Source organism: Cynocephalus volans, chromosome 15 (assembly GCF_027409185.1).
Source record: "Cynocephalus volans isolate mCynVol1 chromosome 15, mCynVol1.pri, whole genome shotgun sequence".
Taxonomy (NCBI): Eukaryota; Metazoa; Chordata; class Mammalia; order Dermoptera; family Cynocephalidae; genus Cynocephalus; species Cynocephalus volans.
Genome location: NC_084474.1, coordinates 27,851,922 through 27,868,313, shown reverse-complemented (window position 1 = coordinate 27,868,313; position 16,392 = coordinate 27,851,922).

The following is a 16,392-nucleotide window of genomic DNA, read 5'->3' as shown; positions in this document are numbered from 1 at the left end:
CAGTGGGGTCCCAAATCATCTACTAATAAGCAGCAGAGCTAGAAGTAGAGCTGAGATCTTGTGATTCTATGCTCGGTGCCCTCCTCTGCTGGTTCTTCTTACCTTTCCTATCCCTCTGAGAGTGAGCCCTTTCATCTCTGCATTTAAAGGGCAGGCAGTGTGACAGCTTTTTGGGGAGAGGCAAGACTGATGGTACTGCCACCATCTTCCAAGCGCTCATCTTCCTGTGGCAGGTCCAGACGTGAGCATAGCTGGCCGTGTGACAGATGTGATCATGGTAAACACCAAAAAGGTACACGAAGAAGGCAGAGGGTTCTGTCAGACCAACAAGAAACTAAAGCACTTAGGGCCGCAAACTGCAATCCTGATTCTGACTTCAATTTACTCTCTAATTGTGAATAAGACAACTACTTCTGATTTTTAGGCTGTCAAATAGAAAAAAAACTATATACAATGTTTGTAAAGCAGGGGTACATTTTATATAACCCAGTGTTTTTTTTTTGTTTGTTTGTTTGCTTTTTTTTTTATAATATATCATTTCCAGTTTAAATCTCAATAAATGAAAAGTTATTTTTCAACTTTTAATCAGACCACTGTTCCCTTGCAGCAAATACCATTTACTTATCCTTCACTAACAGAATCCTCATCTTGTTCAGAAACAATGTGACCCACTCAGTATGTGGCTCTTATTTGTCTAAGCTACTGGGTCTCTACAGCTGTGCACTGGAATTCCCTGGGTGCTTTTTAAAAATACCAAGGTCATTGGGGAACAGGTATACCTTCGACTTGATGTTAACCTGATTGGGGGGAGGGAAGAAGATATAACAACCACAATTATTTGAAGTTGATACAACAAGCAAACAGAAAGGACATTGTTGGGGGGGAGGGGGGAGGGAGAAGGGAGGGAGGTTTTGGTGATGGGGAGCATTAATCAGCTACAATGTATATCGACAAAATAAAATTAAAAAAAAAAAAGAAAACAAAAAATAAATAAATAAAAATAAAAAAAAATTAAAATACCAAGGTCTTGTCCCCACCCAGATCAATTATATTTGAAAGCTTTGACCATTTTTTTTCTCAACAGAATGAAACAGCTGGGTTTAAATCATTGAATAGTGGTAAATTATTTTATCTCTTGAAAGTCTTTTTTGTGAAGTGAAGCATTTCAATTTTCTTTATCTAGGGCCAATAAACAATTGTCTGAAGAGAATTTCCAGTTTGATGTGAAATAACCCAAAATGTTCTTACAAATTTTTAGGTGAATAAACTGCACAAAATTCAATGAACACTAAAAATAAAATTAACATTACCTTGTCTTCCTGGGGGAGAGTTACTGAGAAAGAATGAGAGAGAAATTGATTCACTATGAGGAATACTTATTTGCATTGTTCTGGTGAGAACTGAAATACTTATTAGCAGCTATCAATGTAAATCATTGCAGTGGCATAATATATATATTATAAAATGTAAAATGGGAAATAAATGCCATGGCTATTTTTTTAAATGTGTTTTTGTTAGGTTATGGTGCTACATCCTAAAAAGAAGAAACACTGCAGCTCGAAACTGACCATTTTGTTACTAAATTACTTTGACAGTTTCAATGGTCTGAATTTGTAAGTGACATGAAACAGCTACTACAAGAACAAAATTGTCTGATTCTTGTTACTTTGTGGTTGCTCTGTATTTCAGTGACAAAGGCAGTTTTTAGAAATCACTGAGAATCATGTATGAACACATTAAATTTTTTTTTCCACAATGAAGAACAGATCAAAAGGACCCCCTAAAGCCATGTCTGTCCTTTATTTCTGCTGGTATAATTACTAATCTATTCAGTGGAACACTGGTATTTTACTTTTTTCTAGGCTCATGATTATATTACTTTTTTATCCTTGCTGTCTAAAAATGCCAGAAGTAGGCTAGAATAACTCAGTGACTTTGGTCATAATAAAAACTTAAAATTAAGAGTGACACACAGATCTCAAGGTATGATGTAAACAAAAATGGACTAGGAGCTAGTTCAGTTATGTATGAGCTGGAGCAAATCGCAAACAACTTCACTGGGCTTCAGTACTGTAAACAGTGGGATAAAAGAAACTAATCTTTGGGGGAAATCTTCAAAATTAAAAAAAATTAATTTTTTCACTCCAACACCTATTCAATGTAATCTATTTTATCAGAATTCTACTAATATATCAATATTTTTTATTTTCATATGTTCTCACTAACCTTTAGGCATTCCCTATGCAAAAGAGAGAGAGAGAGAAGAGAGAGAGAGAGAGAGAGAGAGAAGCAGTAGGGAAAAGCTTTTCCGACATCTGCATTTATAGTATGACACGAGAATGGTCATGAACCTTCTCAAACTCCGCATAAATGATTCCCGGTGATAAGCTGTCCTGTTGCTCAAAATGTTAAACATGCAAATTTTTGAGTTTCTCCCCCCACTGAAGGAAGCACAATCTCCTCCTGTGGAGCCCAGGAACTTGTGTTTAGCAAGCTCTTTGGGCAAGTCTTATTCACAAGAAATTTTGAGAAACTTTGGAATAAAAATGGACCGAAAGTTATTCATATTGTCTCCAGTCATTTAAAAAGAAATAAGGTGCTTGCATCTGACTTTGACCCTGAGAAACTAAATTTTGATGCACATCTTAAGCTCTATGGAGATGTATACATTTAAGACAGAATACATTATATGTGGGGGCAGGGTAGCAAATCATCAGTATAATTAGAGGACTAAAAGAGCCTCACTGTGCACCTTGAGACAGTTCATTACTGCTGACCACTCAGAAAGGAAGCACATTCACCAAAGAGCATGCTAGCTAAATGCCTGCAGGTCTGCAGTAGTCCCTTAATTGAGAAATGCTTCATGTAGAAATTGGATAATTAAAGAGTGCATGTTCAATTAACTTTGAGGATCTATGAAGTACTAAGAAATATACAGGGTGCTAAAAGGCTGTGTACAGAAATGTTCATTATTGCTAACTGTAAGAAAAACAGCTCTTTTGAAGTCTGATGTCTAGAGTCTAGCTTTTAGTGCTACATCATCAGAGGTAGCCTCTTGGATTTGGTGGCTGTTGTTTAACAATTTATTTATTGAGAATAGCTTAGTTACAAATAATGTAGGCTCTTAACAGGGATTTAATGGTTTGGAGGGATGGTGATTACTGCTCACCAAATGGCCAAAAATATATTTCCCAAATTCCTCTTTTAGCAGCAATCCCAACCAGCCCCCATTCTGTAATACACACATTCCAAAGTACTATGGAGAGAAAAAAGTAATACCTTTTACTACCCCCATCACCACGTTCATGGCTGAGTCCCTTATAACAAAAGCCAGATTAACAAGAGAAAAGCATACAAATTTATTTAATATAAGTTGTCTATAACACAAGAGCCTTCATAAAGAAACGAAGAACCAAAGAAACAGGTAAACTTGTATATTTTTATGGACAGTCATGCAGAAGTATGATTGGAGGAAAAAGTCATGATCTAATGATAATAAACTGGGGGAAATTTAGCAAGGCCTCTTTGTTCAGATTCTTCTTGGCATCTCTGTGTCTTCCAGAACAAGGATGTTCCTTTTTCAGGGTATAGGGAGGGTACCTCTGGAATGAGGGTCTTACGAACAATCCAGAGAAGAAGGTCAGAGAATTCTTTTATGGCCTGCTTTAGGGGAGAAGGGCAGGAGAAGAGCAGAGAGTGACCTTCCTACTTCTGCTGTTTCCTCAAATGCCACGGTACCGTATTTTGGGCAGCATGTCCTCAGTCTCAACTGTGAAATGGTATGGCATCGTATCCAACTTAACTTTTTTTCCTGATGCTATTTTGTCTTCTTAGTTAAATAATTGCATATAGAAGCAGTGTATAGTACTGAGTGAATAAAAACTAGCAGGCAATTAAAATCTGCTCAACTAACTAAAATAATATAGATGTCAAACGTTCAGTTCCTAATAATTTTCTCTTAACTTGCAACAAAGAATATCCAAGTAACAGGTAGCCCATACACTTCTTATTTCACTTCACACCTAAAATCAAGAAATTCATCCTATTGCCACAGCTCGTACAAATATTCTTTATTATCTTCCCAGGGCAACATATAAAGAAGCATTCTGTCTATAACCTGATTTTTATAAAACTCCAAGTTGCTTTAGGGCAAACTACAAGAGATAGAAAAGCAAGAAAAGTAATTCATTCGATGAACTTTTTTTTTGCATGACTACTATTTTTCTAGGTACTATTCTGCACATGTTTGACACACACCAGTGAAAAACAAAAAGACAAAAATTGTGTCTCCATTCTACTTGGGGGAGACAAGCAGTGAATATAATAAGAAATAAATTATACAGTGTATAAGAAGGTGATTAGTGCTGTGGAAAAAAGAGAGCAGAGTAAAAGGGTTTAGGAGTGATGGGGTAGGGAGGTGGGTTGCAGTTTAAACAGAGTCATCAGGACAGTCCCAAGTGAAAAGGAGAAGATTCAGATCACAGCACAGACTTGAAGGAAGTGAGGTCATTAGAAAGCAGATGCTTATGGGAAAGGGTGTTCCACACAGAGGGAAAGGCTCACACAAAGGTTGGAAAGGGGATTAAACCTGGATGATACAAGGAATTACACAGAGGACAGTGTAGAAGTGGAGGGAGGTGAGGGGGAGTGATAGGAGATGAGATGAAAGAGTACGAGGAGGGAGTAGCAGATCATGTAGGGCCTTGCAGTCCATTGCAAAGACTTGGCTTACCTTTGAGAGAAATGGGAAGCTACTGATGAGTTTTAAACAGCTATAATAGAAATATGCAAGATAGACAGCTCCATGACCCTAAAGCAGAACAGCCTAGAGTTTAGGATCATGAGCTTTAGAGTCAAATAGACTTGTGTTTGAATTTTTGCTCCACCTCTTACCAGTTGCATAACTCATTCAATTTTCTCATCTGTAGAAAGGGGTAATTCCTGCTTCAGAGGGTGGTTGTAAATATTTACCGAGGTAATGTTTAAACTGCCTATCCCAGAGAGTGCGTTTTCAAGATGGTGGAAGAAATATATTTCTATTCTTTCTCCTTTCAAAAATTACAGCCAAGTAACGTAACAAATAAGAAAAATCTGTACCACAATATGAAGACCAAATGTAGATGGTGAAATGACAAATGACTAAGAGAGATAAAGCAGAGCAAATTTAAGCATCTGCAAAGGGAGATTGTTCTCGCCACCCTACTGTAGCCTCTGCCCATGTCCACTCCTAGAAATTAAGAAATAAATATTAATCGGAGACTCCTGACCATTCCCACAACCATCACTATGGTTATTAACATTAGATTTCTCATATATTCATTTTTTTTGAATTGGCAATTATCTACAACCCCAAATACGCCTAGACTAACTCTTTCATTCACCCTTCTATGGCAATCCAGCCACATATACCACCCTCTTCCTAACCTTCCTAAAACCCAGCCATGAACAATACATCTTGCGCAAACACCTTGAAGACCTCTTTTTCGCTCACAGGAAGAAACCTACACTCCATAAGCAGGCCCCTTGGTACCTCTCTAGTGATATGTTCTTACGGAAATTCTGCGTTAGACAAACTATTTGTTCTTTGAATATTCCTACTCCTGTGGCTTATTCTGCATTAATCTTTCTGTCCAGAATCTCCTCACTGAGCATTTTCCACTTATCAAAGTTTTATTCTTCCTTCACCCAATTCACATTTTACACCCTCTACAACCACTTTCTCACTATGCAGGCCCTCAATGGTCAGTCCATCTTCTGAACTATATAGCACTCACATCTGTGTCATTCATTTACAACTGATCGCTTTCTACCTTCTATTTTTATTTATCTTTGTATATAATTTTCCTGTGTAGGGGAGGAAAAAGATTCTTATTCCCTCTGCGCATCTTAGGTTCATTAGCTAGAACCCTGTAAATTAGACTAAAGAAAGACAGATTAACAAGAGAAAAAACAAACAGAAGTTTATTAATGTGTGTTTTACACATACACATGGGAGCACTCAGAGATGAGTAAGTCAAAGCACTCAGAGATGAGTAAGTCAAAGCACTCAGAGATGAGTAGAACTTGGGCTTATAGCATCTTAACAAAAAGCAATAAATTTTTAAAGAAGTGACAAGAAAAAAGACCTTTGAGTTTCTAGGGCAGCAAGTTGTTGGAAGGTAAATATATTGAGGAACAATTGATAAAGATTAGTTAGTAAAGTTTGTTATGTAAAATCCTCTGGGCTGATAAAGATTTAAAGTTGTTTCGGGTTATTCACTTTTGTCCTTCCTAGTAGAAAGGAGAGGGAGGACATCTTTACAAACTTATGTCTTGCTTTTAGGCCAGTTGGGGGAAGAGCAAAGAGTTTTTCTTGTATCTTCTTCTTCTCAATTGCCTTCAGCTCAAAATAATCTATATGCCAAAGAGGCATATTTTGGGGTGGCTTATGGCTACTTGTCTTAGTCCATTTTGTATTGCTATAACAGAGTACCACAGACTGGGTAATTTACAAAGAAAAGAAATTCATTTCTTACAGTTCTGGAGGCTGGGAAGTCCAAGGTAGAGGGGACCACATATGGTGAGGGTCTTCTTGCTGCATAATCCCATGGCAGAAGGCAGAAGGGCAAAAGAGCATGAGAGAGCAAGAGGGGGACAAACTCATTATTATCACAAGCCCATTCATGATAACTAAACTACTCCTGACATAATGACATTAGTCCATCCTCTGTCCTCATGGCTTAATCACCTCTCATTAGTACTCACCTTCCAACACTGTTGCATTGGGGATTAAGTTTTCAACACATGAACTTTGGGGGACACATTCACACCATAGCACTACCCTTCACTTCACTCCCCAGCTTCACTGTAAGTCCCTGAAAGGTTTACAAATACAGGAATCTCCAAAACTATTCTTGAAGCTACCAGTTTTAACAAGAGCTCAAGAAAGCAAACAGGGTTCAAAAGCATAGAAGCTTCAGGAAAGAGAAATCAAAAAAACTAGAGATTCAGAAGATAGTACCATTAAGAAGTCTAGAACACTTATCATTGTTTAGTTTAGGGAAGAGAAAGCTGAGGGAGACCTAAAAGTCTCCTTCAAGCATGAGGGGGGCATAGGGCTTATGACTATTCTCAATGTTAACTAAGGATGGGACAAAGAAAAATGGGCAAAGTTGAAGCAATGTGATTTGAGGACTTAGCAGAAACAGAAATGTACATTATTATTGGGTTGCAGCGAATGATACCCCAAAGTGTGGTGCTTTGGCAATGTTGAGCACTTTGAATTAAAAGAAATTGGAAGGCCTTAGAAGCTGCCTCAGAACCAAAGACTTTCTAATCTTCTCTTGTCCCCACCCTACTCTCCCCCTACCCCCAAGTCCACGGAGGGACTCTATGGAACTTTCCTATCTAAGTGCGCATGCACGGCACTGTGACTTGGCTGGCGTCTGCCTGGGGCGTCCAGCTGTGTAGCCGTGCTCTCAAACCTATGGCTTCCAAGGACCTGTTTGCCAGTTACCTAGCTCATAGACCTCCATGTGAGGGGTCTGGGGACCCAGCCTGGCATGAGAAGGGTTTGTGACCCAGTCTGTGAACAGGATCAAGGGGTCTGTGAGCTCCAGACCCAGCCCAGCTCTACAACTGGCCCAGTCAGTACAGGATTACAGGCAGGTAAAAGAGCTTGACAATTGGTGTAGTCAGCAGGATTATAGGCAGGTACAGGAGCCAACAATTGGTGTAGTTTGCAATAGGATTCTGAGCAGGTACAGGAGCCGAAAGCCCTTGGAAGAAGGAGGAAATGTGGCTACTTTTGAATATGCTCTGCCCTATGGCAACCTTCCTGTTGACTGGTATCTGGTTGCTGCTCACTGTACTGCAAGGCAGCGTAGACCAGGCACTACAATGGAAAACCCCTTGGGAAGGGGAGGAAATGTGGCTGTCCTTGAGCATGTTATGCCTGGTGGCCACTTTTGTGCTGACTGGAGCCTGGCTGCTGTTAACTATGCTGCAAATGGATTGAGATTTGTGAAAGAAAGCAGAGTTGCTGGAAGCAAGGATGATTATCCTGGTAGATGACGTGCAGTGACTGGCCACTCCTGCCTCTCACACCAGGGAAGATGACCAACCCAGCGGTGAGTTGGGGGAAACTGTGCAACTCCAGGCACAACCTGTTGTGCATCAGAAAATGAAGCACAAGCAGTCTATGGGACCAGACAGACAACCAGTGGGTGATCCAGAGGTGACCCAGTCCACCACCTATGTCCTGTATACCCAGGCTGAACTGGTTGACTTTGGGAGAAAGTAAGGCAGCAGAAACAGGGAGAGCCCCAGGCTGCTGCAGCTATGAGACCTAGAGGTGGATGGTATAACGTGCTCTAGAGACAATGAAGTAAATGCATGTTATGTTTGTCCAAAGGCAGAAGGCTCGAAGGGTGCCACTTAAACCCGATTGCTGGCTGGATGCCGTATAAACCTGAGAAAGCAGATGTCTCAATGAGTGTCATATAAACCCGAGAAAAGAGTGACTGAGTGAATGCTGTTGTTCGAACTGTGGGCAAACACTGCAGAACTGCCTGAGACTGTGAGTAATAGGCAGTGTAAGCCAAGCTGATTCAAGTAATTCAGGAGCCAGGGATGGTGCAGCTAGATGCTAATAGCCAAGACAATGAAAAGGCCCTGAGGGCATTTCAGAAGTCTGGAAGGGTGCCCACCCATCACAGACCCTGAGGCCTAGAAGGACTGAGTTGTCCCAGAGGACAGACCTGGGGCACTGCTGCCTTTGGCAAACTGCTCCCTGCATCCCAGCTGCTCTGGCTGGAGCAATCCTGCCTCAGCATCTCTGAAGAGCAAAAGTCAAAAACCTTGGTGGTATTCATGCTGTGTCAAGTTTGCAGGCCAGCAGTATGTGAGAGCAGTGGAGGTATGGCAGCCTCCACCTAGATTTCAGAAGATGTATGAAAAAGCGGGGACTCAGGTGGAGACCTGCTGCAAGGGTGAAGCCACTGTGGAGGTCATCTACAAGCAATGTGGAACAGAAAAGTGGGATCAGTGCCCCAACAGAGAGCCCTCACTGAGGAAATGTCTAGTGGAGCCAGGATGGCAGGACTGCCACCAGGAGCCCAGAACCATGAGGCTGCTGGCAGTGTGCAGCACCAGCCTGGAAAAGCTGCAGGCACTGCATCAGAGTCGACTGGGTACATACATATGTTGGCATGATCATCTACTGAATATGCATTGAACTGCCCATCAGTATGACGGCAGGATTCCCATGGAGGATCACACCAGTGGTGACTACTAACTGGACATATGCAGCTAATAGTTAAAAGCCTTAAGGCATTTCAAATAGACAATAGGTTATGTAAATGTAAGGGTCACTTATCCTCAAGAGAACATTGAGGAAGATTCTGAATGTGTAGATTGTACAGGGAGGGACCCTGAAGGGGTGGATTGTTGCGAAAATAGAATAATTTAATCAGGTCCCCTCTCCTTAGGACCGGTTGGGGGTGGTGCAGCGCATTCTTTGTAAGCAAATTGTGTGTGGGTGGGTGGAATTAGTGCACATGCACAGCACCGCGACTTGGCTGGCATCTGCCTTGGGCGTTCACCTGTGCGGCCATGCTCTTGAACCTACGGCTTCCAAGGACCTGTTTGCCAGTTACTTAGCTCATAGACCTGTGTGTGAGGGGTCTGGAGACCAAGCCTGGCATGTGAAGGGTTTGTGACCTAGTCTGTGAACAGGCTTGAGGGGTCTGTGAGCTCCAGACTCAGCCCTAGCTCTACAATTGGCCCAGTCGGTGCAGGATTATGGGCAGGTAAAAGAGCTCAACACCCCCTCCCTAGGAATCTCATCAAATAACCAAGAAAGGTTAACTACCTGGGAAGTGACTCAAAGTCATCACCATGCCCAGAGAGACTTTTCATCTATTCTTCTGAGGGCAATTCCAGAGACTGCCTAGGAGAGTTTATCTGCATATTTAAGCAATCTTTGTTTACAGTGAAATTCACCCCTCACCTTCTCCCCCACCTGCCCCAGAGCTCAGTAGAACTTTGTCCCAGGCCATTATTCTTTGGGTTTATTCATTTTCCCTGAAAATCAATTACTACCTCTAAAATTTCCTACAGCTTCCCACTTCCCTCTCCCCTATGAAAGGGATATATAAGCCTCAACCATCTGGCCCTTCTTTGAGATTCATATTTGTGCATTTGTATGCCTTTTTCTCCTGTTAATCGATCATCAGTCATTTTAGCAAACCTTTAAAAAGAGTGCAGAAGGGAAGCTTTTCCTCCACCCCTACATTTTCAAAGTAAAAAAATTTTCTTAAATTTCTTGAGTTTTTAAAAATAATGATTTGGTTTCAGATCTGATATGTAAGGCGCTTGGGAATTGTCATTCTTGTCCTTATAACAAGAAAAACGCTGAACAAACTGAAAATCAACTATTTTTCTTCCACAAATCAGAGAACTGAAGTCACAGAGCAAAAGGCCATGCTGAAATCAGGAAATACAGGTAAATCCAGAGTAACAGCCTAGATCTGTTTACCTAAAGCATGAACTACTCAAGCCACAAACTGGTAGGAACACTTAACAGGTGATTTTGACAAACTGAGGGAAGCTGAGTATGGACTAGCATGAGAATGAGAAACCGGAGTTTTATACCACCAAGGGATGGAGCATTTCTCCCACTCCACTCCCTCTAGCCTTACTGTCTCACCTAAGGGGATTGGAGAAAGCCAAGAAACACTTGTGAAGGTCATAGCCCAGGGACACAGGCTCTCTAAAAGATGAGATTTAATCGTAAGATTATAGACTGCTTCCCCTCCCCCTCACCTTACCACCACACCAACAGGAGTCCAGTATAATAACAGTGGATTACATGTGAAAGAGCTGCAGGATGCAGACTCTGTCTGAGGAAGAGTACTAAGGAAGCCCAAAGTCAAGAGGAGAGATAAAAACAAGGACACAAGAAGAATTTGAAGCCTCTAGCACCTACAGCTATGATAAATATTAAATAAAGCCCAATTCCTAACTAGATTAACAGAAAACCCCATGCTACAGGCCTTTTCACCCCAGTTCCTATTACAAAATCAAATACTATAAATCACAAAAACTGTAATAGAAATAAGAATACCTTTGAGGGACTTATCAGTAAAGTGGTCACAGCTGAAGAATGAATAATTGAGGTTCTTTGAGAAGATAGTGAAGACAGGTCACTAGAAGCTCTATCCACAATAGCTCTAAGGTAGGAACAACCCAAATGTCCATGAAGAGATGAATGAATGAACAAAATGTGCTATACCTGCAATGGAATATTGCTCAGCCATAAAAATAATGAATTACTGATCCAGGCTACAATGTGGGTGAATTTTAACATTATGCTAACTGAAAGAAGCTAGACATAAAAGATCACATATTGTATGAGTCCTTTTATATAAAATGTCAAAATAGGTAAATCCAAAGTGACAGAGGTGGTTGCCAAGGTCTGGTGGGAGGAGGAAATAGGGAGCGACCACTTAATGGATATTGGGTTTTCTTTTGAGGTGATGAAAATGTTTCGGAACTAGATAGAGGAGGTGATTGCATAACACCTCCTCTATGAATGTACTAAATGCCACCAAATTGTTCACTTTAAAATGGTTAATTTTATGTTTGCAAATTTTACCTTTAAAAAAAGTCACTAGAAACTTCCCAACTGAAATGCAAAGAGGAAAAAAGAAAGAAAAAAAAAAAAAACCAGAACAGAACATTTAAGAACTATATGATAATTTCATGTGTGTAAATGGAATACCAGAAGTGAGAACGTAACAGAAGAAATATTTGAAATAATAATGGCTGAAAACTTTCTGAAATTAATGACAGACGACAAACCACATACCCAGAAAACTCAGATAACACCAAGCAGAACAAACACTGAAAAACAAAAACAAAAACAAAACCCTACACTAAGGCATATCGTATTCAAATTGTAAACACCAAAAGACAAAGAAAAAATCCTAAAAGAAGCCAGAGTTTAAAAAAATACTAAAATTTTTTAAAAAGTTACTTATGGAGGCACAAGGATAATAATTCCAGTGGGCTTTTTGTCAGAAACCATGCAAGAAGATAGGGAAGTGAAATACTTCGAGTGTTGAAAACAAGCCAACAATATGGAATTCCACACCCAGAAAAATTATCCACTGATAATAAAGGAAAAAAAAAAGACTTTCTCAGACAAACAAAAACAGGGAATTCATTACCAGCCAACCTGCCCTGTAAGAAATGTTAAAAAAAAAAAAAATCCCTTCAGGGAGAAGAAAATGATAAAGGTCACAAACTCAGAACTATGTAAAGAAAGGAGGGGCATCAGTGAAAGACAAATGAAGATTAAATAAAATCTTTAATTGTCCTATTCTTAATTGATCTAACATATAACTGTTTCAAGTAATAATAATAACAATGTATTGGGCGATTACAGCTTATGGATATGTGAAATGAATGACAACACCGCCATGGGGTGGAGGGAGGAACTGAGAATACCTGAGGTACCTGCACTACCTGTGAAGTGGTATCATGTTATTTGGAGTTGGACTTAGATTAGTTAAAAGTAATAATTAAAAAGTTAAAGACAATTACTTGCCTAAGGGAAGTAAGCTACATGACTATAATCATAAAAAGAGAAGGGATGTGTGGACATATATGTATGACTGGGGGCAGTGGGGCAGGGAACGCTACCAAAGTGGAGAAAAATACTCAAATACTTCAAAATGTCAAAGAGAAATCAGGCATATTCTTAACTGCTCCTGAGGGCAGGACGGGTACCAATAATTAAAAGCTACAGAAGAGTAAATTTAGACTAATAAAAAGAGTTAGAGTTGTTCATACACAGGCATTAGAGTTGTTCAAATACACCTGGAAGGGAGTGCTCTCCCCATCAATAGAAATTTTCAAGCCCAGGCTGGAAGATAACTGGGAATGATATAGCAGAATGCATTCTGCATTGGGCCAGGGAAGGAGAAGGATAGAAAAAAATGGCCTTTAAAATCACCTGCAACTTTATGATTCTATGAAGTTAATTCTTGAGTGCCCTACAATGTTAGAAATTTCCTTCACTGGAAGAATCCCATCTTGGATAAATCCTCTGAAACAGTTTCTCATCATTAGTACAGTAAAGATGGCAGCGAAGCAACTGAATTTTAAATACATTTTAATATATTTGGGGTTTGGATTCCTTGGCTGAAGGCATATAAATACCACTTTGGCTAATGAGGGACATTTTTGGAAAGCCATCAGGGGAATCACAGAAGGAGAACCAGGCTTGGCAACAGCAGTCGTCAAGGGAGTTCCAGAGGGCTAGGACACAGGAACTTTAGGAAAAGCCTCATAACAAAATGAGTAAACTCAAGTTTCCCCTGCTATGGTGACCAAACTTCAGCTATCGTTTATTTTCAGACTTCTCAAGATTCAATGGCCCACAGGAAAAGTATTCGATTGTCTGTGCTTAGCTTGTGGACACATCGGCTGTGCTGGGGTAGGATAAGGACAAGGAGGCCTCCAGGGCTTCTGACTTTCGTTGGAAGCAGGCACTGGGGTTTACTCTCTTCCTTAATCAGTGTCCACCCAGGAAAACAGAAGCCATGCTAGTTTAACAGACAGACTTTAGTATAGGCAATTAGAGTACTAAAAAATTGAATGATAATGCTGAAGAAACACAGACATAATAAATGCAAGAAGCATTTATCATGCCAGGGCTGCCAGAACAAAGGGAAGGGGTCAGGTTATCAGAATCTAGAAGCTAGGGGAAACCCTGCATCACTGAAACTCAACTTCTGAGAAAGAGAGCAGAGTCCAGTTGCTTCTGGTGTCTTAGGAGCTCAAAGAAGGGCCTGCAAATCTGGACTCAGACCTCTGAGGAAGAGGTTTTCTGTCAGGCTGCTGCTAGTATACCTAAGCCTGGTTCTGGGATTGCTGCAGTGAAACACCATTATTGGAGCATTGAAGACAGGAATTTACAGCAGGTAAATATAAATAAGAAAGTCCCTTCTCCCTCCTCCTCCCTTCTAGTCTCCTTCTAGTGTCCCTTTTAAACAGGAAGTCAGCTGACAAAGGAAAAACATTAATTGGAATAATCCCTGACCCATTATCACAAAGCTAGGTATAGCAGAGTGGATCAAGCTGAGAGACAATAGCTTAATCACAGGCACATCATTCCACCAAGACCAACACAATGCTTGAAGTAATAGTCCAAAGGAAATTGAGGTGCTGGTAAAAGGTGAATGGTTGCTGAACGGCCAAAAGGAACATGGGCACTCTGGAAGACTAGGAATAGGTACCTCCTACGTATCTAGTGGAGGACACACACCTCCCGTAATTTCTAAAAAAGATAGCAAATAATTTTTATTTTTGAATTTAAGAGGCTTACTCAGTTATGACTTTTTAGGGCAAGTCGAAAATGATATAAGGCTTTACCACCCATTCAATGTATCACTTAAGGTGTGTGGAACATAGAGCAAGAATAAAGTTGTGGAATCAAATGCTAATGAAAAGATTATTCCTAACTAGTGACAGGCATTTCACAAGGCACATCAGAAGAAAGCAAAATCTCCTTAGTCACGAAACTCTGTATTTAACAAAAATCTGGATTTGGACATATTACAGACCAAGTTACTAAGGATTCTCTACAACTAGGCTTTGATTACAAATGTAGCTAATGGAAGGCATACAGTGAAATGAGAACTGGGGGGTGCACGTAGAAGAAGTCAACAGGCAACAAAGACAGCCAGATCTAAGGAGAACAGAAATACCTCCTTTACATCAGGCTGTTCATTCTACCAATCATGACAGAGGAAGAATTCAAAGTTAATATCAAAACCCCACAGTTGTTTTTTTATATTTGTTTAAATCAACTGTATATCAGGGTCTCCCAGTGTTTGACAGAAGTGGTTTTAGGAGGTGCATATAGCTCTAAGAAGCACTCCACAACAGAAAAAGTATCTTCAGTCTTGAAGCTTCAGGATTCACATTAACATGTTAAAGGGCCTGAGAGTCTTGCTGTAAAAAAAAAAAATGCTTACCTGTAACCCAGTGTAACCTCAACTTATTTAAACCAAAAAGCCTGATTTCAATAAGCATCATCCAGAATGAGTTTTTTACAAAACACAATTTGCAATACATTGCCATATATTGTCTATAAATAGCATATAATTCTCCATTTTGTAGAATAAATTCATTTTCTTTTCATCCTTTTTTGTCTTAATAAAATGGAAATGTAAAATCCCCCTAGATGTCATTTTATTAAAATATCCAGATCTGATGAGTTCAAACTAATACTTGCAGGCAAGACTCTGGTGCTGAGGACTGGCCCAGTTCAGCTACACCCCCACAGCATGCTGCCTCAATAGGCCTTGTGCAGTTCTGGGTGGGGCCCACCACAACCCCCATGGAATATTTCCTTGTGTCAAGACACAACAGAATTGCTCATAGGCAGCTCTAGCCTTTCTGAGTAGACTGTACTCTTCCTTATTTTCCCAAAATTGCTGACCAACAGGGAAAAACAAAACAAAATAAAAAACCTTATGGAAAAATAATGGTTACTAAATCAGGATTTCTTGTCTACCACCCAAAATATAAATTGTCTAGAGTCAATATGGACTTCTAAAAAGTTGAAAGGCCTATTGTTACATTATGAAGTTAGATAAACACACCTCTCACTGATGACAATTTTAACATCTCCAAAGTAATTTTACTTTACCTGAATACTCCAGGAAAGAGTGGTCAGTTTCCACACTGATTCTGAAAGCAAACTGATCAAATGACCCCAAATTTCTGATGTTCCCAGGTAGGTGGTGCTTTGGAAATACATGAAACACATACATGCTGTTCCCTCTCTCTCCTTCAATCTCTCTCTCTCCCTCTCTCTGACCCCCCCTTCCCAAAACTTACTGATTTATCAGCCTCTCAGAGTTTTTCCCTTGCCTATTACCACCTTCTGTTACAGGGTTGGAAAGAAAACTTGCAATTTGGGTTAAAATGGAACATGGTTTCATAGAACTGAACTAAAGTGGAGATCCTTTAGGAAATATTACATATCAGAATAACATTTCAGAGATCTTAAAAGCCCAAATTAGTTAAGAATGACAAATATAACTCTGTTTTTATGGGTTGCAGGCAAGTTAAATTTCATTTCAAAAAGGTAAAAATCATTTCCTTTTTGTAGGATAGTATTAAAATAAATGAATTCCAGTTTTATATTTTATATTTCCAGATGCTACCTCAAGCTTCAGATATCTTTGGAAAGCTGATCTCCCTGTGTTTTCATGTCATGCAAGCAGTCTTAGGATGTGAGATTTTATATCAGAGAAAAGATCTCTGCAATAAGGATGTCTATAAAGGAGAGTTCTTAAAATTAGAACTAGCTTCATATTAGCAGTTTACAATTTATAA